This window comes from Castor canadensis, chromosome 14 (assembly GCF_047511655.1).
Source record: "Castor canadensis chromosome 14, mCasCan1.hap1v2, whole genome shotgun sequence".
NCBI lineage: Eukaryota > Metazoa > Chordata > Mammalia > Rodentia > Castoridae > Castor > Castor canadensis.
The window spans coordinates 98,352,766-98,376,158 of record NC_133399.1 but is presented as its reverse complement, the minus strand read 5'-3'; the positions used below and the strand labels follow the sequence as shown (position 1 = coordinate 98,376,158).

The 23,393-nt window shown below is 37.5% G+C and overlaps 1 protein-coding gene and 1 pseudogene across 9 annotated transcripts in view; one reads left to right on the top strand and one right to left on the bottom strand.

Moving 5' to 3' along the window:
• Nucleotides 1-23,393, top strand: part of Psd3 (pleckstrin and Sec7 domain containing 3) — a 498,369-nt gene that overhangs the window by 296,648 nt on the left and 178,328 nt on the right. The gene's annotated exons all lie outside the window — the stretch shown is intronic.
• On the bottom strand, nt 13,097-13,207 carry LOC141416982 (U2 spliceosomal RNA; annotated as a pseudogene).

Here is a 23,393-nt window from a genome sequence, read left to right as displayed (position 1 = left end):
GTATAATGTTCTTAAATTATTATTATAAAAATGGAGATTGGGGATGATATTTGTGTTTGAGAACACAAAATCAGTAGGTTTCTGAGCTTCACATTATTCCCTTGAGCAAAGAAGGCACCTCCATTTACAAACTGGAGTTAGGACATCTGCATGCCGAAAACTGAAACTAGATCCATGTCTGTCACCTTGTACGGGTATCAACTCAAAGTTTATTCGAGACCTTAGTATAAGACTTGAAACTTTGACACTAGTGCAGGAAAGAGCAGAGAATATGCTGGAATTAATAGGATAGGCAATGACTTCCTAAATAGAACTCAAAAGGCTTAGCAGCTAAGAAAAAGGATTGACAAAAGCTTCCACACAACAAAAGAAATGGTCACCAGATTGAAGAGGCCACCCACAGAATGGGAGAAAAATCTTTGCCAGCTATACATTTGACAAGGGATTAATAACCAGAATATATAGGGAGCTCGAAAAACTAAACTCCCAAAAATCAATGACTCAATGAAAAAATGGGCAAATGAATTGAAAGAGCTTTTTCAGAGGAGGAAGTCCAAATGGCCAAAAAACACATGAAGAAATGCTAAACATCTCTGTCCATAAAGGGAATACAAATCAAAAGCACCTTAAAATTCCACCTCACTCCTGTTAGAATGGCTACCATCAAGAACACTAACAACAAATGTTGGTGAAGATGTAGGGAAAAAAGCACCCTCATACACTGTTGTTAGGAATGTAAATTAGTGTAACCACCATGGAAAACAGAATGGAGGCTCCTCAAAAAACTAAAAATAGAACTACCATATGATCCAGCAATTCCAGTCCTAGGGATATACCTGAAGGAATGTGAGTCAGGTTACAATAAAGGCACCTGCACACCTATGTTTATTGCAGCATTATTCATAATAGCTAAGCTGTGGAAACAACCAAGATGTCCCACTACTGATAAATGGATTAAGAAAATGTGGTTTTTAAATACACTGGAGAAGAATTCCAAGATGGCGGCTAGAGGTAGGAAGCAGAAAGCGACCCTCCTATAGTGAAATCTTGGAGAGACGCTGGAGACACACTTTGCAGGCATAATCACCGAGAAAAGGCATAACTTGGACTCCTCCACACCTCCAGCCTGCGCAGAGAATCTCCACTTCACGTTAAACGGAGAACCGAGGAGGCCCCCGGGCTGCCAGTGGCCGGTGCCCATACGGCGTGGGAAGACGCGGACCAGGTGAGCTTCGCGGTACCGCGGTTCCCCCACAGACAAGCCTGGGCCAGAGCAGCATAGCCCCCTGGACAGACTGACGTCCACCCGGGAAAAAAAGAGAAACTGAGTACTAAGCAGTAAGAACAGTTAAGACACGCAGGAAAGAGGGTGGGGCGCCCTGAGCGCTGAAGATTGGGGGAAGGGAATCCTTCCCGGGACTGTAAATAAACGAGCCGGGCGGGCCCGAGAGGCTCTGGCGGGAGCGGGGCGCGCCAGCAACCAGGAGCGGGACGCTTGTGAGAGGAGGGAAGACCCACTTCCCACGTGAACTGTAAACAAACACGCAGGCCTGACAACGCGGGGCAGTGTCGCCTTTCCCAGTGCTTGGAAAGGGAAAAGCCTGTAGCAGAGGCTCCCCTCCCCGCACAGGAGAACTCTGAGCAAACAAAGCCTGTGGGACCAGGTGAGTGCTAAGCTCACCCCAGAGATCTGCATAAATAACGCCGCCAGCTACAGGCTGAGAGCAGCAGGCAGGCAAGCCACAGTTGCAGATACCACTCTCAGAACTGCCTCCAGACGCTTTTTTTTCTTTTTCTCCCTACCTTTGATGAGAGAACAGCCGAATTACACCTGCAAGCCGAAAAACTTACTGAAACTGTATTGCATTTGAACTGGGGACACTTGGTGGGTTTTTTTTTTTTTTTTTATCCTCTGTGTGTGTGTGAGTGTGTAGTTTTGTTCTACTTTATGCATCCCCTTTGATGAGACAACTACAGAACAACATCTGAGGCACCAACTCCAGGACTGGAGATTGAGACGGACATCCAAATTATTAAGACTGAAACTGCATTGCATATAAACTTGGAAGTTTTTGGTTTTTTTTTTTTTTTTTTTTTTAATTTTCTATTTTCCATTTTATTTTAATTCATTTTTATAAATAGATATTACTTTCATATACTTATTTTTTATTTTTTTATCTTTGATTTTCAATCATCTCTCTGTCTCTCTATTGTCTGTTCAGCTTACTGTCGATTAGTACACTAACACTCCCTGTTTATACCTTTGAAACTCTCTTGTCTGATACCTTCTTCTGCTTTCTCCCTCCTGTCTGTATATTTGTTTTCCCCTTTTCTTTAACTTCTTGCTTTCCATCTCAGCTCACTCTTCCATTCTCAATATTACCATTGTTATTATTACAAGCTAGAAAATACTTAATTGCACACAGTACAGGGACAGTAACAACACCAAGGACAATGACAGGAAGACAGAAAAAACAAGGAAACCAGTTTCCCCACAGCAAAAAATTAGTACAGGAACCAGAGGGGAATGAAGAGAACAGAAACTCAGATCCAGACTCCAACAAAATGAAGATAAACTATGCCAAAGGACCCAATGAAGCCCACAAGAATAATTTAAAAGAAGACATACTACAAATACTCAATGAGAATTTTATAGAGATGATACTGGATAGGGTCAACCAAAATGTACAGGAGACACTCAAGAAATTCCAAGACAATAAAAATAGAGAATTTGAAAAAGCAAAAGAAGAAATAAAGGAAACCATAGAAGCACTGTATAAACACCAAAGTGAAAGAGAGAACACAATGAATAAATGGATAAATGAACTCAGGACAAAAATAGACAACAATAAAGAAGAAAACAGCCAGGATATGGAAAACCTCAGAAAAAAGAATGAAACAGAACTGCAAAACAAAACGGAAGGCCAATCCAGCAGAATAGAACAAACAGAAGACAGAATCTCAGAACTTGAAGATGAAATGGTAATTAAAGGAAAAACCAAAGAACTATTAATTAAACAACTCAAGACCTGTGAAAAGAAAATGCAAGAACTCACTGACTCCATCAAAAAACCAAACTTGAGAATCATGGGCATCGAAGAAGGAGAAGAGGTGCAAGCAAAGGGAATGCGTAATATATTCAACAAAATAATAACGGAAAATTTCCCAAATCTAGAGAAAGATATTCCCATACAAATGCAAGAGGCCTCCAGGACACCAAACAGACCAGATCAAAATAGAACTACTCCACGACATATCATCATTAAAACAACAAGTTCAGAAACTAAGGAAAGAATATTGAAGGCTGTAAGAGAGAAAAAACAAGTAACATACAAAGGCAAACCCATCAAAATCACAGCAGACTTCTCAACTGAAACATTAAAAGCAAGAAGAGCGTGGGGTGAGATCTTCCGGGCACTGAATGAAAATAACTTCAACCCCAGGATACTCTACCCAGCAAAGCTATCATTCAAAATAGATGGAGCAATAAAAGTCTTCCATGATAAGCAGAAACTAAAACAATATGTGACCACAAAGCCACCATTACAAAAGATTCTGCAAGGGATCCTGCACACAGAAAGTGACACCCAACTTAACCATGAAAAGGCAGGCAGCACCAAACCACAGGATAAGAAAAAGCAAGACAGTAGAGAGTAACATCAAGTTAGGTACACAAAATCAAACCTCCAAACAACTAAGATAACTAAATGGCAGGAATCACCACATACCTATCAGTACTAACACTTAATGTTAATGGACTTAATTCACCCATCAAAAGACACCGTGTGACAAAATGGATTAAAAAAGAAGATCCAACAATTTGTTGCTTACAGGAGACTCATCTCACTGACAGAAATAAGCATATGCTTAGGATGAAAGGCTGGAAGAAGATTTACCAAGCCAATGGTCCCCGAAAACAAGCAGGAGTAGCAATACTTATCTCTGACAAAGTAGACTTCAAACCTACATTGATCAAACGAGATAAAGAAGGACATTCCATACTAATAAAAGGGGAAATAGACCAAAAGGAAATAATAATCATCAATCTGTACGCACCCAATGTCAACGCACCCAATTTCATCAAACATACCCTGAAAGACCTAAAAGCATATATAAACGCCAACACAGTGGTTGTGGGAGACTTTAACACTCCATTATCATCAATAGATAGGTCATCCAAACAAAAACTCAATAAAGAAATCCAAGATCTAAAATATGCAATAGATCAAGTGGACCTAGTAGATGTCTACAGAACATTTCATCCAACCTCTACACAATATACATTCTTCTCAGCAGCCCATGGAACCTTCTCCAAAATAGATCATATCCTAGGGCACAAAGCAAGCCTCAGCAAATATAAGAAAATAGAAATAATACCATGCATACTATCTGACCACAATGCAGTAAAAGTAGAACTCAACAACAAAAGTAAAGACAAAAAACATGCAAACAGCTGGAAACTAAATAACTCATTACTTAATGAAGAATGGATCATCAATGCAATAAAAGAGGAAATTAAAATGTTCCTGGAAGTCAATGAAAATGAAAACACAACCTACCGGAACCTATGGGACACAGCTAAGGCAGTCTTGAGAGGAAAGTTTATAGCCATGAGTGCATATATTAAAAAGTTTGAAAGATCCCAAATCAATGACCTAATGATACATCTCAAACTCCTAGAAAAACAAGAACAAGCAAATCCCAAAACAAATAGAAGGAGAGAAATAATAAAAATAAGAGCTGAAATCAACGAAATAGAAACCAAAAAAACCATACAAAGAATTAATGAAACAAAAAGTTGGTTCTTTGAAAAAATAAACAAGATCGATAGACCCCTGGCAAACCTGACTAAAATGAGGAGAGAAAAAACCCAAATTAGTAGAATCAGGAATGCAAAAGGGGAGATAACAACAAACACCATGGAAGTCCAGGAAATCATCAAAGACTACTTTGAGAACCTATATTCAAATAAATTTGAAAATCTAAAAGAAATGGACAGATTTCTAGATACATAGGATCATCCAAAACTGAACCAAGAGGAAATTAATCACCTGAATAGACCTATAACACAGAATGAAATTGAAGTAGCAATCAAGAGTCTCCCCAAAAAGAAAAGTCCAGGACCTGATGGATTCTCTGCTGAATTCTATCAGACCTTTAAAGAAGAACTGATACCAACCCTCCTTAAACTGTTCCACGAAATAGAAAGGGAAGGAAAACTGCCAAACACATTTTATGAAGCCAGTATTACACTTATCCCAAAACCAGGCAAAGACACCTCCAAAAAGGAGAACTATAGGCCAATCTCCCTAATGAACATTGATGCAAAAATCCTCAACAAAATAATGGCAAATCGAATTCAGCAACACATCAAAAAGATTATTCACCACGACCAGGTAGGCTTCATCCCAGGGATGCAGGGGTGGTTCAACATACGAAAATCAATAAACGTAATAAACCACATTAACAGAAGCAAAGACAAAAACCACTTGATCATCTCAATAGATGCAGAAAAAGCCTTTGATAAGATCCAACATCATTTCATGATAAAAGCTCTAAGAAAACTAGGAATAGAAGGAAAGTTCCTCAACATTATAAAAGCTATATATGACAAACCTACAGCCAGCATTATACTTAACGGAGAAAAATTAAAACCATTCCCTCTAAAATCAGGAACCAGACAAGGATGCCCACTATCTCCACTCCTATTCAACATAGTACTGGAATTCCTAGCCAGAGCAATTAGGCAAGAAGAAGGAATAAAAGGAATACAAATAGGTAAAGAAACTGTCAAAATATCCCTATTTGCAGACGACATGATCCTATACCTTAAAGACCCAAAAAACTCTACTCAGAAGCTTCTAGACATCATCAATAGCTATAGCAAGGTAGCAGGATATAAAATCAACATAGAAAAATCATTAGCATTTCTATACACTAACAATGAGCAAACGGAAAAAGAATGTATGAAAACAATTCCATTTACAATAGCCTCAAACAAAATCAAATACCTAGGTGTAAACCTAACAAAAGATGTGAAAGACCTCTACAAGGAAAACTATACACTTCTGAAGAAAGAGATTGAGGAAGACTATAGAAAGTGGAGAGATCTCCCATGCTCATGGATTGGTAGAATCAACATAGTAAAAATGTCGATACTCCCCAAAGTAATCTACATGTTTAATGCAATTCCCATCAAAATTCCAATGACATTCATTAAAGAGATTGAAAAATCTACTGTGAAATTTATATGGAAACACAAGAGGCCACGAATAGCCAAGGCAATACTCAGTCAAAAGAACAATGCAGGAGGTATCACAATACCTGACTTCAAACTATATTACAAAGCAATAACAATAAAAACAGCATGGTACTGGCACAAAAACAGACATGAAGACCAGTGGAACAGAATAGAGGATCCAGATATGAAGCCACACAACTATAAGCAACTTATCTTTGACAAAGGAGCTAAAAATATACAATGGAGAAATAGCAGCCTCTTCAACAAAAACTGCTGGGAAAACTGGTTAGCAGTCTGCAAAAAACTGAAACTAGATCCATGTATATCACCCTATACCAAGATTAACTCAAAATGGATCAAGGATCTTAATATCAGACCGCAAACTCTTAAGTTGATACAAGAAAGAGTAGGAAATACTCTGGAGTTAGTAGGTATAGGTAAGAACTTTCTCAATGAAACCCCAGCAGCACAGCAACTAAGAGATAGCATAGATAAATGGGACCTCATAAAACTAAAAAGCTTCTGTTCATCAAAAGAAATGGTCTCTAAACTGAAGAGAACACCCACAGAGTGGGAGAAAATATTTGCCAATTATACATCAGACAAAGGACTGATAACCAGAATATACAGGGAACTTAAAAAACTAAATTCTCCCAAAACTAATGAACCAATAAAGAAATGGGCAAGTGAACTAAACAGAACTTTCTCAAAACAAGAAATTCAAATGGCCAGAAAACACATGAAAAAATGCTCACCATCTCTAGCAATAAAGGAAATGCAAATTAAAACTACACTAAGATTCCACCTCACCCCTGTTAGAATAGCCATCATCAGCAACACCGCCAACAACAGGTGTTGGCGAGGATGCGGGGAAAAAGGAACCCTCTTACACTGTTGGTGGGAATGTAAACTAGTACAACCACTCTGGAAAAAAATTTGGAGGCTACTTAAAAAGCTGGACATCGATCTACCATTTGATCCAGTAATACCACTCTTGGGGATATACCCAAAAGACTGTTACTCCAGAGGCACCTGCACATCCATGTTTATTGCGGCACTATTCACAATAGCCAAGTTATGGAAACAGCCAAGATGCCCCAGCACAGACGAATGGATTAAGAAAATGTGGTATCTATACACAATGGAATTCTATGCAGCCATGAAGAAGAACGAAATGTTATCATTCGCTGGTAAATGGATGGAACTGGAGAACATCATTCTGAGTGAGGTTAGCCTGGCCCAAAAGACCAAAAATCGTATGTTCTCCCTCATATGTGGACATTAGATCAAGGGCAAACACAACAAGTGGATTGGACTATGAGCACATGATAAACGCGAGAGCACACAAGGGAGGGGTGAGGATAGGTAAGACACCTAAAAAACTAGCTAGCATTTGTTGCCCTTAATGCAGAGAAACTAAAGCAGATACCTTAAAAGCAACTGAGGCCAATAGGAAAAGGGGAACAGGTACTAGAGAAAAGGTTAGATCAAAAAGAATTAACCTAGAAGGTAACACCCACGCACAGGAAATCAATGTGAGTCAATGCCCTGTATAGCTATCCTTATCTCAACCAGCAAAACCCCTTGTTCCTTCCTATTAATGCTTATACTGTCTCTACAACAAAATTAGAGATAAGGGGAAAATAGTTTCTGCTGGGTATTGAGGGGGGGGCAGCGGGAGGGGGTGGAGTGGGTGGTAAGGGAGGGGGTGGGGGCAGGGGGGAGAAATGAACCAAGCCTTGTATGCACATATGAATAATAAAAGAAAAAAAAATAAATAAATACACTGGAATTTTATTCAGACATAAAGAAGAATGAAATTTTGTCGTTTGCAGGTAAATGGATGGAATGGCGGAACATCATCTTAAGTGAAATTAGTTAGGTTCAGAAAGCCAAAGGCCACATTTTCTCTCATATGTGGAATATAGACCTAATATAAATACAAACAATATTATAAAAAAACAGGTCATGCTAAAGGGAGGTCAGATGCTAGAGAGGGAGGGTAAGAGAAGGAGGTTTAGAAGGTGAATATGGTTGACACACCTTCTCTACAAGAAGGAATATAAAATTTTAAACCTGTTGAAATCACCATAAGAAAGGGGACTAAGGTAGAAAGGAGGAAAATGGAGGGTTGAATCAATTCAGGTCATAATACATATATATATATACATGTATAGCTATTTTAAACAAATAATATCTTTTTTTTTTTTTTAAGAAAAATGGAGAACAGGAGGGCAGAACATGTCCTGTGGGGTAGGGAGAAAAGGGGGAAGGGTGTAGGAGGGTTAATGTGGTGTAAGTATTGTGTACACATGTATGTAAATGGAAAAATGAGACCTGTTGAAACTATTCCAGGATTAGGGGAGGAGGGATAAAGGAGAATGAAGGAGGAGGTGAGTTCAACTATGATATATTGTAAGAACTTTTGTAAATGTCACAGTGTATCCCCAGCACAACAATAATAATTATAAAAAAGGAAACAAGAAAAACTAGAGTTGCAGATACACACACACATATGTGTGTGCACTCATATGTGTGCACACACAGAGAGAAGTGTCTATATTTATGTAGGGAGCATTCTCCCTGAGTTTCTTCCTGAATGTGTCCTTCTGATTCATTTGCTAAATAAAGTCATAGCCCTGTTGACTGGCCATGTGAAGAGACAGGTTAACAGTTAAAATCAACTGGGATATGAGGGCATATTCAAAGTGAAAACATAAACAGTAACAAATGAATCTAACTGTATCTCATTAATGTAATTTATAATTACATTGTAAGATGTGGGAAAGGAAAGAACTATTATAAGTAATTTTATATAGCTGAAGACAAAAAGAACAGCATGGAAATGCCATACTCCAGGTAGTAAATTTGTAAGTAATTGTGTATATTTTCAGAGAATATGCTTGTGTATATGTTTTGACTGTGACTTATCATTTTTTTTGATATAAAGTTTTTTTTCTATGCTTGTGCCATTGCCTGTGTTTTGGTGTTCATTATGGTGCTAGGGCACTTGGCCACACATAGTTAGGGGTGGTGATAGGTATGTCATAGGGAAGAGAAAGGCTCCTGGGGGCGGGGGATCGCTGCTTTGAGACCTAATAGCAGGCAGAGCTAGGAAACCTAACACATCCTAGCCCAGGCACACACCCATTTTTATGTCTCTCTCTCTCTCTCTCTCTCTCTCTCTCTCTCTCTCTCTCTCTCTCTCTCTGTGCATTAAAAATTTTGAGTGTATACTGGTATCTTCAACTGCAATTCAGCACCTTCTTGGAGACACCTGGTTTTTATCATCTCCAGTATATTTGCTTATTAAATTAAATCCTAGTGTATATATATATAGTAAGTTTCAGAATTACTATTCATACCCTGTGAAAAACAAGAGTCACTTTGATTTGTGTCTACACAGATCTGTGCAGCAAATTTAAGGCCCATCTACCTTTGTGGTTTGGGGTTATACTGGGTTTCATTTTTTAAAATAATGTTCTTCTGATTTACACATAATTATACTTATGGCATGTGCTTTTTTGATCTACGTACAGCAGTCCTTGTTATTTGTGGGTATATTGTTCCAAGGAGCCCACCATTGAGGAGAAACTACAAATGCTTATGATGCCTAGAGTTCAGTACTATACTGAGGATGCTTGATTCATTTTTTCCATAATGCCACCCAACCTCCTCTTAGACTAAAGACATACCATCTTTCAACAAATCTAAAATTTTCACTTTATCATGTAATTTAAGCACAGTTATTTTTACCTTGCTTTTTGGGCACTATTTACTTTTTAGGAGGCATATGTTCTGTTTTTAATGTGCTGGGTGGGGGTACGTTGTCAAATTTACAGAACTCCTTATAATATATCAAATATATCATACTTGAGTTTGCCCCCTCTGTCATTCTCCTTTATTCTCCATTCCCCCATTCCTGGAATAGTTTCAGCAGGTCTTACTTTTCCATTTACATGTATGTGTACACAGTATTCATCCTCCTACACCTTTTCCCCTCTCCCTCTTCCCATTGGTACCAACCCTCCCACAGGAGACCTGTTACACCCTCCTGTTCTTCAATTTTGTGACATTTCCATGTATTTATGTATTAAAACCCGAATTGGATCATCCCTTCCATTTTTCTCCTTTCTGTCTTCATTCCCTTCTTATGGTGGTTTCAATATGTATAAAAACTCTGGATTCATTCTTGTATAGAGAGTACATCAACTATAACCTTCTTAACTTCCCTCCTTTACCCTAGGAGGCTTATTTTCACAAAATTTAGGGAAGGGAAACACTTAGCAGACCACACTATTTAAACAACACTGATGATAATGTGGGACTGACAGTTGACCTGTGTAATGCATGCACAGGAATTTAAAGATTTTTGTTTTTGAAATTGCTTTTTTTGACTGTGCTTGGTCAAAAATAGCATGTAATTAACCCACAAATAAGGTGGGCTTACTGTCTATATTGTGTGCTGGGTTTCTAACAAGACTGCAGTATACAACTAGGATGAAATGTCAAAAGGAAGTGCTTGGCAAGGAACTAGGAAGACCATTCCAAGAATTTAGGCTAAAAGGTAAAATGATCTTTCATTCTCTTGCATTTGTGTTTCTCTTGTATTTCAATATCTTTCCTCTCCTAGGACTTTCAAATTGGAATTACTAAAGTCTTCCAAAGAAAAAAGTGAAACAGTTAAAAGCATTATTATTTACCTTTACTCTGTCAGAGTGTGTTTATACATTTTTCATCCTTAATCTTTTGTTTAAATATATAAACTGGTTGACCTATCTTAAAATCATTTAGATTTCACTCAAGTTCTTTTTTTCCTCGGGGCTCTGTCTGCTTTTTTTTTTAGTGGTCATATTTCATTTCTTGGTGATTGGATGGCAGAATATTTTTCTTTATGATAAAATTAGATGCATTGCACCGAAGCCCATAATGTTACATTGCAATCTCTGCAGAAAAAGTGCCTATGAGAGGGCGTCCCATAATGCAACAGGCCATGGATACTGGTGAGTAATCAGCATTAGATTGAGTTTTAGATTAGTATGTTTTAAATGATATTGACATATGTGTCTAGAGCCAGCATGTAAGTGTACAGATAATTAGCACAGCTGCACTGTTTGTGGAGTTTTCTTACTTATTTCACAAATACTTTGGCTTCTTAAATTCTTGAGTTTTTTTTTTTTTAATTTTATTATTCATATGTGCATACAAGGCTTGGGTCATTTCTCCCCCCTGCCCCCACCCCCTCCCTTACCACCCACTCCGCCCCCTCCCTCTCCCCCCCACCCCTTCAATACCCAGCAGAAACTATTTTGCCCTTATTAAATTCTTGAGTTTTAATAGAGAAGATTGGCTGACTCTGTTGGATGCTGCTCTTGTTGTATAAGTTGAGGTCATGATAGCAACAAGTTGACCTTGTGCTATTGGGCAAATTAATGAAGCTTTCTGACGCTCCTTCTTCAACTGTGGAATGGAGCTAACATCACTTCCCTATAACTTCCTATAATAGCTCCTTGCAACAGTTGCTATAAATATTAGAGGAGATTTACATGTGTCAAATATTTAGCACATAACTCTTGCTCATAATTAGTGCCTCAATGTGCCCTTCTTCCCCACCCATGCTCTGCTTGTTCTAATCAATGTCTCTCACTCAGTGTTTATTATTTAAGATTTAAAACACAGCAGAACATATTATTTAGTTCCTCTTTATATTTGAATCTGAAAATTCTAGTAAGTTTCACTTCCTTTAATTCCTTCTGAATTTCTGTCTGGATACCTTTCTGGAAGGGAAGCCTTCTGTGTCAGTAGGTACCCAAGTGAATTCACACTAGTGGGTCACCAGGAGGCACTTGGAGCTCTGGAATGCAGGTACTGAATTTAGAACAGCTGGAAGGTGTGGTGGGAGGATTACAGTCCACTTTTCAGAAGAGAAGGTCAAGTGAGGTTAGGAAGAATGGAGACAGTGTCACCGAGATGGAATGATGTGTTCATTTGGTAGAAGGATGGCTGAGAGAATTTCTGGGTAGCTCCTGGCATTGAGGTGCTTGATTGGGGCCTTTCCACAGTTACTATGAATATGAGTTGTTTTATTAGAAGTGGGGTATTTTTAAGAGGTTATCTACATAGACTGATACCCTTTCATTTTTAGATAAGGAGACTGAAGACTCATCAACGCTAACTCAAATAGGTGGTGAGGCTTTTTCAAGGTCACTCAGATTCTCTGTGCTATAATAGAAGCGCAATAATTTGACTGCTAAAAGGGCCCTTAGAGAACAAAAAAGAAGGTATGATGCATTCTACTTGAGGATTTTACAAATGAATCACTAAGGAATTTTTGTCTTTGTAGCTAGAGAAGGTCACTGCAAAGCTGTCAGAATTGACAAGGAAAAATGAAGTAGAAAAAAGAAGAGATGGAGTTGGGGTCAGGTTCTGAGGAGAGAGAGAGTAGGTTGCCAGACCTTAGTGCTAGGAAAAGCAGTGTGGGTGTGATCTAGGCTTAGTTAACACAGCAGGAGCTGTCAACATGGAGCTAGTGCAGTGTCCAGTTCTGTGGGCCATTTGGAAATGAGAGCTGGGAACAGGAGACAGGGAAGCAAAGCTGTACTGTGTGGAAATGGAGTGAGTCCAGGGATGATCCCCAGGCAGCAGCTGCTAGAGTGTCCTGAGGACTTCTCTCCCAGTCCGGCCTGCCTTCTCTGTATTGTTTGGTTGATAACTGACATCTTGCATTAGGTCTGCAAGCTCTTGTTTCTGTGAGCTTCTTCATGAACAAGAAAGGTACCAAGCAACTGTTATCCCAGATTTGATGTTACATTATGTGTGAGCTCTTAAAAGTTCTTTTGGAAAGAACTGATTTTCTAAAGATAGCTAACGTTATTTTCATCTAGGTTCTTAGAGTCTTGAAAAATATTTGGTTTAAACTAAGAACAGATACTACACTTGATCTTAGCCAAAAGGCTAAGTCAATTTCAAATGTTCTTACTATAAAAAGTTCAGTTTGATTTAATGATTCCATATTTGGGCATTACTTTATTTACCAATAACTATATATAAAATTTTAAATTGATTTACAATAAATTAAAAATCTGTTTATATTTTTTAACTACTGAAATAGGGTACAGTCCTATAACCATGTTTATTAATAGTGAAAGATACTGTATTTATAACATGGACCTATTATGTGTACAACATTAAGCACCCAACAAATAGAAGGTAAGAAATAAATTTCAAAATATTCTTTCATTTCCAACCGCAAAATAAAACACAGATGTTTTACAGCATTTTATAGTTCACTGTAGAGTTCAAACAAATGCACTGTATTTTTACTTGATCTTTTCCAGGTTTGCCCATCCTTTGTTTCTTTAAATATCCTTGGTATTTCAGTGAGTCTATAACTACTAATTAAGCATAGGAACGCCCATTTTTTTTCCTTGTATGTCCTAGTCTTCTTTCTTCTACAAGAATTTGTTTATTGCCTAAAGTTTTTATTTCTACTGGGAGAATCATATGCCTCTTGTTACCAATTATAGCTGGGAGGAATTTCTGATCTAAATTAATCCCTTAATTGCTTAATCTTTCTTCCTTAAAGATACCTATCACTAAATTTTCATCCATCTGAATTTTTCCTAATTTTCCATATGCGTCTTCTATAATGATTTTCGAACTGCGGACATGTTTATTAATTAAATCACTAGGTGAAGTCAGCCTTTTGTACAAGTTGTTCTGAACAATCTGTATATCTACATGCCTTAAAAGGGGGGACTCTCCCTTAATGTAGTTTTTGTCTTAAAAAAATTACAGGATGCAATTTTAGTAAATAATTAAACAATAGAAATTTAGAAAACAATAGAATTTTGTGTAGAATACTTTTTTTTGGAGGAAAAAGGGCTGAAGAATTTTTAGTTTTTCAGTACAGCTTTTCTTTTTTTTTTTAAGCAATCTAAGAAGATCAAAAATAGCATTTCTGGAACATGACCTGTCTGCTAAAGGTATTATCACCCTTCCATCTAAGTGATGTATATCTCTTTGGCAGAGTTGTTCTAGTGGCTAAGAGTAAGATGTCATGCATACCTGCTCAGGGTATGGTTTAACCTCTGAGGAAATTCGTGCTTCTGATAGTGGTTAGTGTATTCAAATTTAATGTGAGATGTACATTGCAGACCACCTTTATATATGGTTACTTGTTCACATAGCATCATCTGGTAGTTTTATCCTCAAAAGAGCAGCTTTGAGGATAAAAGCATATATGGTAAGCACATAGGCCAGCACTGTTCTTGACAATGGGAGACAATCTAATCAGAGAACATTAGAGTTGAAAGTCACCTATGAGGTGATCTTAATGAACCCTCTTATTCTGTAAGTAAGAAAAGGATTTTGAGGGGAGATACTGAATAATAAAGCTACTTTTCCTTCCCATTGCCATGGATCTCCCACCTGCAAAGATGCTCTCAATGACATGCAACACTGGTTACCAGAAAGTAGCAATCATAGTTAGGAAATTAACCTTCACTTCTGGGTTTGCTGCTGTTTCCCTATGTGCCCATTTCAGGCATTTGGATTTCCTGATTCTTGCTTTTGCCCTTTTCTCAAACTCACTTTGATTAAGATTTAACGTCCAGCAAAGACAGCTTTTAGATATTTATGATCAGTTGTTTTTGGTCACAAATGGAGTAGAGGGAGCGTGTAATGTAACCTGTTTGATAAGGATCACACAGGAAGTCAGGCTCAGGAGGGCAGCATATGAGCATTGAAAGTAAACACCATGATGCAAGGTTGATTTTGTGTCTTCTCTACTAAAGTTCAATGATATGGTGATCATAAAATTAGAAAGTAAATAATAGACTAGAGAAAAATTTGTAGGATGGAAAAAGGACAGACTTACCCTCTAAACTTACATCTGCAAGACTGATCCATAGACTTACGTGTATCATAATGTGGTTTGCTTTCTGAGTAATTTAATATACGGAAAATATCAGAGGGCAAGGAGTATAGCTCAGTGGTAGAGCACTTGCCTAGTATGTGTGAAGCCTTTGGTTCAATCCTAAGCTTTGCATTAAAAAAAAAAAATAGCACAGCAGAATACATGGGTTCAAATTCTATTTCCACCATTTTCTAACTGTAGGCCCTAATTTCATCATTTGTAAATTGATGCAGTGTTGGGTAACTGTGGCTATATGTGAGAACCACATTGAAAAATTACAAAGACTGAAGAAAATACCCCCAGAAAATTCTGATTTTAATTGATCTAGGATGGTCATTCTTCTTAAGCTTCCAGGTGATTGTAAAGGACAAGTAAGCCATCATAGCCGAAGGCTTTGAGGTTCTTTTCAAGTTCTACTTCTCTGCAGTTCTGAGATTTTTTTATGTCACCTGATCTGCCTTGTGCTCTGTGTAGTCCTGTCTGTATTTGAAAAGCTGCCTCTTGTTTCTCTGTTAACATCCATGTTGAAAGAACAATCATTACCTTCAGGAATTTTTCTTCAGAAGTTTTTTCCTGAGAGCCACATTTCCTTTGGAAGAAGTAATAAGTCTAATTCTTATTTACTTGATGATGTTTTGATGCTTGATTACTTGTATGATTCATCAGAGTTATTGCTTCTTAAGACAAACCATCCCCATTTTTTTAACTCTTGCTCATGTGACATTATTTTCATATTTCAACATCCTGTTTGTTCTGCTCTGAGAATAAGCTCTTGTTTCTATAAAGTTGTTCCCTAGAGATGGTGTAGTCCCCTCGATGATGAGGGAACAGAGGGGGACTGGTGATTGTTCCTCTCTCAGACCTTACTTAAAGGAAGGTTACTAAAAGACTCTGGTTTTAGTGACCATCTGTCTACTCATAAACACAGAAGATGGTGAAATGCCCAGAGTTTTTAATTAATACTATGTTCTAGGCAATATTCAGTCTTGATAGCAGCATGTTGATTTTTGTAATGGTACTTATGAAATAGGTACCATTATTTTCAATTTTTAGATAAAAAGAAGAAATAAACAAGTGAGTGAGTGTCTTGCCCCTGATTTCACAGTGAACAACAAAGTAGAATGTAGATGATACAGAACATCTGACACCAGAGGCTGGTGCCCATTATCCTTTCAGTAAAGGTTTTCTCATCTGTAAAATAACAATACTGATTTCTGAGTATCCTGCTGTCTCCAAATTCTTATGACTCTACATAAATTAATAGTTTATATATAACAATAAATTTAACATAGTATATTCAAATAAAATTTCAGTCTCTAGACTTTTTTTGTGGTGGGTACTAAGATTTAAACTTGAAGCTTTGTGTTGGTTAGGCAGGTGCTCTATTGCTTGAGCCATGCCTACAGCCCTGTTTTTGTCTAGTATTTTGGAGAGAGAACCTTGCTTTTTGACCAGGCCAGCCTGGACTGTGACCTTCCTATTTCAGTCTTCCTGTCCTAGAAAGGTTGACAAGTGCACACCAGTACGCCTAGCTTTTTTTTTTGTTTTCTCCATTGAGATGGGGGTCTCATGAACTTTTTGTCCATGATGCTTGGAATCAGTTCTCCTGATTTCAGCCTCCCAAGTATTCAGGATTACAGATGTGAGTCACTGGTACCCAGCAACCTGTTTCTAAAGTAATGAAGCCAAAAGGTTTTCATTTGTTTCATTGTAAATGGCAGATACCATTGCCTGAATTTATTCATGAAGCTAATCTTTTTATCTTATAGTAAAACATTTTTTTAAAAAATTAGATTTTATTTATTCATCTTTAAGAGAAGGTATATGGGCTGAACCCTATAAATTTCATAGAATTCTAGAAGAATGGAGTTTCCAGCAACTTTCTGACTCCTGAGGTCCATTGGAAGTTGGGAGATATAAAAGTTTTGTAGCTAGTTATAAAGCTTATGTTGATGATATGCTCAAATTTGTTATAATTTCATACTTTTTGAAGAAACTTCAAGAAGTTGCTTTCCATAAAAATAATACATATGTTAATTATAAAGTATCTTAATTGATTCCTCATAGTAGATTTTACGTGAATTCTGCTTGGCAATCTTTGTTAGATTTTTCCAAATAAATTTTCTAAAACATAATTTTATTATTCAGATGAGTATTTATTCAATTGATTCAAAGCGAAAATTTTTGACTATATATATCACTGAAAATCCATTTAAAGAACCCTTGTTGATATGGTGTAATCCTTGTGTTCTCACAGTTTACCAGCCTGACAAATATGTGTTGATTCTAGCTCTTTATGAATATTGTTTCTTAGTCCTTCCTTGTCTGATTCATTCAGAAAGCTCAAGCCTTTTGTGTAATGCTTACATACTCATACGGGGAACCTTTCCTCTATCTCATATTTCAGCTTCAGATGTTTGTGGGCTACTAAAGAACGTAAAGTGGAAAGATTCTTCCACTGAAAATATTCTTAGCCATATTTTTATAGATGAAGAATCTTGGGCTTTGAAGGATCTTTCAGGTCTGGTTTTTCTCCTTCATGGTTTCTACCTTTGCCTTTTGCAAGGAGACCAGTGTTGGTGATATGAAGAATTATCCAGACCCTTACATAACGTAACTGAATGGATTTTTCTAGTACCTTAAACAGGCCTCCTAGCTTAGCCCTAAGAAAATCAGCAGGGAAAGTCTATTTGTCTAGTTCCTTTCATTTATGTTTTGGCTTAGTATGTGGTTGATTTGAAGGGCTTTTCTGTTCTTTCTCTCATTGTCCCATAATTGGACTAGGAACTCCTCATTAGTCCTAAATTACTCACAGGTTTCCAAGCTCTCCACTAAGTTGGAGATACTTTTGGGATGGAATTGTATTAACACTTGCTTCAGGATTAACACCGATAGCCAGGAGAAAAGTGTTATCTTTTTTGTTTGTTTCTATTAAGGAGAGTAGAGAGGAATGGTGGCATACCTGGCAATGAGTGGAAGCTATGTGACTTGTGCATCTGTCCACCTTCCTATTCAGTGAAATTTTTGTTCAGACTTAACTGGGCTAGTTTCTTAGGGATTCTTAATAATCTCATTGCATATACTCTGCTGTGAAAACCCATCTGCCAATCATTCTTTGGCAAAGGTCAAACATGAGTAATGCCACTATTTTCTATTCTCAAAGCATAGGGATTCCGAGACTGGGTGGCGTTTGCAGTCACGCTTTGGTGCACACCAGAGGAAGCTGCCTGTCAACAGAGCTCACTATGTTACGATCTTCATTTATCAGTTTCATTTCTCAGTGTGGCTATTTCAATGTTTGTTTCTTTCAGAAAAAAAGATATGCTAGAAACAGTGACCTTTTAAAGTTATGACCCTAAAAAGTAGAACTTCTTATTTGTAAAGAGAACTTTCCAGTTTTTTCCCTAGCAATTTATATAATCTTTACTTCATAACAAATCCTCGTAGTACATCCCTTTGTCTAAAATCCATGTTTAACCGAAAGTAGTGACTCTGATGCTTCATTGGTCTGGTTCATTTACTCTCTTCCTGTATTTATAAAGAGTCCTGCCTGATTTGATATCATTATCAAAGTCGTAGCTATGGTGTGCACTGCATCTTCCATTCTGTTCTTTTCTCTTCTTGATTGGCTGAAGAGTGATGCGCAAGAGATAGGTTGTAATACTAGGAAAAGGCACTTGAGCCGTTCTGGTTTTCTTTTGTTTCTTCTAATTTCCTGTATGTTGTGGTTTCCAGGGATAGATTATCTGTAAAGAAGGCTACTTGCCATTCTTCCCATACCTGAATGCACGTGCTGTTCACCCATTGGGAGATGGAGTCTGTGTTCCCTTCCCTTGAAGTCTGGGCTGGCTTATGTGACAGAATCTGACAGACATGACATTGGGCTAATTGCAGGCCTTCATCGACCTGGAAATTTCTGAGTCACCAATAAGGAAGGAAGTGCAAGCTGTCGTGCTGGAGAGAGAAGACATGTGTGGGAGCCTCAAAGCATTCTAACTTGCAGCTCACACCATGCCCAGGCATGGGGCTGGGGTATCTTGGATCTTGTAGCCCCAGCAGAGCCCAGCCATATCATCTGGGGCTGAGATAAGTTTTCCTTTGAGTTCTGCCTCAAATCACAGATGGACAGAACAAATAAAATGGTGATTATTTTAAGCTGTTGACTTTTGGGATAGGGTAGCTTGATGCAGAGTAGATTTACTGAGACAGGGTTTATGATCTTCCAAATCTTTATTTTCTCCTGTTTACTGTTTGTCCACATGGTTCAGTGACCCTGTATTGGGTGAGGCATCTGCCACCTGGTCAGTATTTTGATAGCTGTAGAACAGCTTTGCTGAACCTTCTTTAGCAGCCCCTTTGTGGTTAATGGTATTTGCCAGTTTTACCTTTGTCCTCACTTGAAACAGATACGTCTGCTGAGATACCCCGAGAGGATGTTTCTCTGGTGGGGCACAGCGGCACCAGTATCTGCTGTTTTTTGGGTTTTTTTTCCCCTTGGTGGTAATGGGGTTTGAACTCAGGGCCTCATGTTTGCTAGCCAGGGATGCTCTGTCACTTGAGCCACTCTGCCAATGTCTTAGAGTTGTATATGGAAGAAAAAAATTACTTTTCTCTTAAAAAATACAAAGTGAAAAAAAAAGAGTATTTTTCTTCCTGAAGAATATTTCTTGGCACCATACCTGACTGTACTCACTTCTCAGACTCCTTGAATAGCTGTATGTCCTTCTTATTGATGGACATATAACAACACAGAAGGATCTGGGTTAAAAAAATTTTAAGAAGCAAAGGCCAAGACAATCCAGGGCGAGTTTGCAGTGCTCATCTTCTGTTCAAATTATAAGTGTTCCCAGGAAAACATGGAAGGTAGTTATTTAGTTTTATTTTAAACTTTCTCAAGGATCTGGAACATTTTTTAAAGTACAACTTTTCATTTCCTGAGTAGAATGAATGCTTGTTCTGAGGTTCTTGTATCAGCTTCTATAAGCAATTTCCCTTGCAAGCTCAGGGTAGTATTTTTCTCATTTTGTTGTCAGGTTTTTTGGTACTTAAATTAAAGATTTATTGTTTTTTTCTGTGTCTTTCAGCGTTGCAGTTCCTTTCCTCAAACTGTCCTAAACACTTGATTAAAAAAGAATTACGAAGATCATGTTTGACGTAAGGCAATAAGTTTTAAATACCACATGGCAGAGTTCAGGATCCATGGTGCCTTTCTTTATTGACAGGATCTTATCAAGCTCACCTTAAGGACTTGTTTGCTGCTTCTCCTCCTTCAGCCATTGTTCACTGACGGGAAGTAGTCAGTGGTTAGAACAAATGTTTTGTTGTCTGATGAAGGGGTTTTTTGGAAGGCATGATGGGATGTGAAGAATGACTTTCAGGTGGACATTTTCTTTGCTTAGTTTAATTTAAAAAATACTGTTTTCAATCTTACCTAAATACATATGAGTTTCCTTCTTGCTGCCATCTTAATCTCAACCCCAAAATGTTATCACAGGCTATTTATGTATTTTTTCATTGTTTTTATATTTCCACTGTGTATATATATATATGTCTATATATTTCTTTCACTATCTTATATTTCTGCAAAATACTGACTACATACTCAGCTTCTGAGACAGTGGTTCTCATGGGACATCTGGCAGTGTTGGAGACATGCTTGGTTATTACACCTGGGCAGATAGGTGCTGCTGTTATTTTAATGGGTAGAGGCCAAAAATGCTGGTAAACACTGTGTATTGCACATCATCTGACACATAGAAGGTCACCCATAGGTGCTTTTTGAGGACATGTGTGAAAGGTCAATAAATGTGTTGATGATATTTTGTATTCTTTTTCTTCAAAGGTACTAAAAGTTGGCCTTGTTAAAAATCAGTTGCTAGTTCACATATATCACAGGGTTGTCTTGTTAATATCCACAAAGAAAGGATTTTTTTCTTACATTTCCTCTACACAATTACAAAGATCAGCACTGAATAATTTTAGTTATAATATGGGATATGTACTTTTTTATATTGCAGAGTATCTACCATTTGTCAGATAGAAGGAGAAAGAGACATTGAACACATTAATAGATGAGAATTGATGGCTGAGTTGATGATCAGGCCATGATACTTTCATCCCTAAAATGTCAAGTCCTCATTTTGTTGAGTGTTTGTAGAATAAACACTGGTTTTTAAGAGCTGTCCCATAGTGACATTTCATATTAAGAACATCTGGAAAGAAGCAGTACATTGAAAAAAACACACATAAGTATTTATAATTAGGAAAAAACCAATACTTCAGTTAAAGTATTTCTTACCTTTGAAATGGCATAGCATTTTTGTCTTATGATACTTGCTTTTTTAGTCTCTGGAATTTAGGCTGTGCTATTTTAACAAAAGAGAAGTAATTGAATAAAATTAATAAATGGAATTTTTACTAAGTTGAAATACCGTATAATGCATTATAGCAGCATTACTAAGAAAAATTGAATTATTAACTTCCTTGGTAGGAAGGTTTAGCATGGGGATTAACTTCTTTCTTCTGTACAGTAAGCTAGAGTTGGGGATGTGAGAGATTTCTCCCCTAGAGTGGTACTTAGAACCTTTTATAGGGACCTCATTTCATTCATGGCTTAGAGTGTCAGCAGTCCAGAGAAAGAATGTGTTTCAAGTTAGTATAGAAGATAAAAGCTGGGAAGCTTTTCTTAATACTCAATTAGTGAAAATTGTCCAGTTAAAATCTGTACCTTACTTAGAAATTGCATCTCTTTCTTTCTTTCTTTTCTTTTTTGTCTTAGGAACTTTGAACTTTGTTTATTCCTTTTATCTGTGTTGCACACTTCTTTAATATGATGTCATCTTTCTAGGGGTTATGCATGAGTCTAGATCTAGCGCTCTTCATCTTGAAATAATTTAGGGTAGACAGCCTTATACAAGATCTCTCCTTTGGCTAGAACTTGGTGTTGACTGTGGGCTATGACTATGACTATTTGGGAACTGCTGTGGATTTAAAGTGTGGATTAAAAAGCAAAAGGGAGGCCAGAACTGGTTAGAGCTGTTTCCTTAGTGCATTGAATAAGCTTTTACAGAATGCACAGTAATTTATAAAATTGTAGATTATGGGGGAAGTCCATTTCAGAAGTCTCTGATATCTAGCAGGGGGACTTCTGAGGTTCAAATGATGAAAAAAAAATTGAGACTTAAAGTTTGAATAGTTGGTGAAATCTCATGCATGTAAAATTGTTTGCTTGTTAGTCCCATTGTTCAGTTTTAAAGTTATTATTATTATTATTATTATTTTGGATAGGAAAGTGGGAGGAAAAATCAGTTTTTAATCAACAGCTATTTGGGATATAGAGAAATAAAACTAAAACTTACATGTAAGACTTACACATTTCTTTTGCCCTTCCTACCTTCTTTTTCATGTCCATTCTGATAGCTACGCTGTTTTTTTCTTTCAAAGTATTCTTTTTGGCAATATTGAAGTTTGAATTCAGGGCCTCACACATGCTAGGCAGGCTGCTCTACTGCTTGAGCCACTCTGCCAGTCCCCTAAAGTATTTTTAGTTAACATGCAAAAATTTTCCATATTCATCATGTGCAGCATATACCCATGTATGTATACATTGTGAAATGGCTAAATCAAGGCAATCAACGTGCATTGCTTCTCATACTTCACCATTTTATATCACTCTCCTTGAGTTGATCTCATGGCCCTCCAAGCTCTGGTTCTTGCTCAACCCTTTTAGCTTCAGCTCTCCTGTCCACTCTGTGTTCCACACCCAAAGATCTGCTTTCAGTATCTCAACACCTCTCTGCTCTGTTGCCTCTAGGTCTTTATTCTTGCTATGCCTCTGCCTCCAACACGCTTTATACTCACCCTTCAGGTCTTTGCTTAGACATTAGTCTTCTAATGAACTATTTAATGTAAGTTTCAAGAAGGTAGAGACTACATCTGACATGTTCATTGGTCTGTCACCAAGGCCACACACAGTGCACAGAGCGTGACACATATGAGGCTGTCAAACATTTTTTGCATCCTTAGAATGAGTATTTAAATGCTGAATTTTGTGGTGCAGAAATGCCACAGAAAAAAAAAGAGAAACCAGTGAAAGATGAAACATAGTGAAAGTGGGGACTTGTCCTGAATCTTTGATCTTTAATGATAAATTCCTTCATGGAAAATGTTTAACATATTTTGTTCTGCTTCCCTTCTGTTTTCCTCTTGTACTTAAAATCATTCATTCATCCAGAA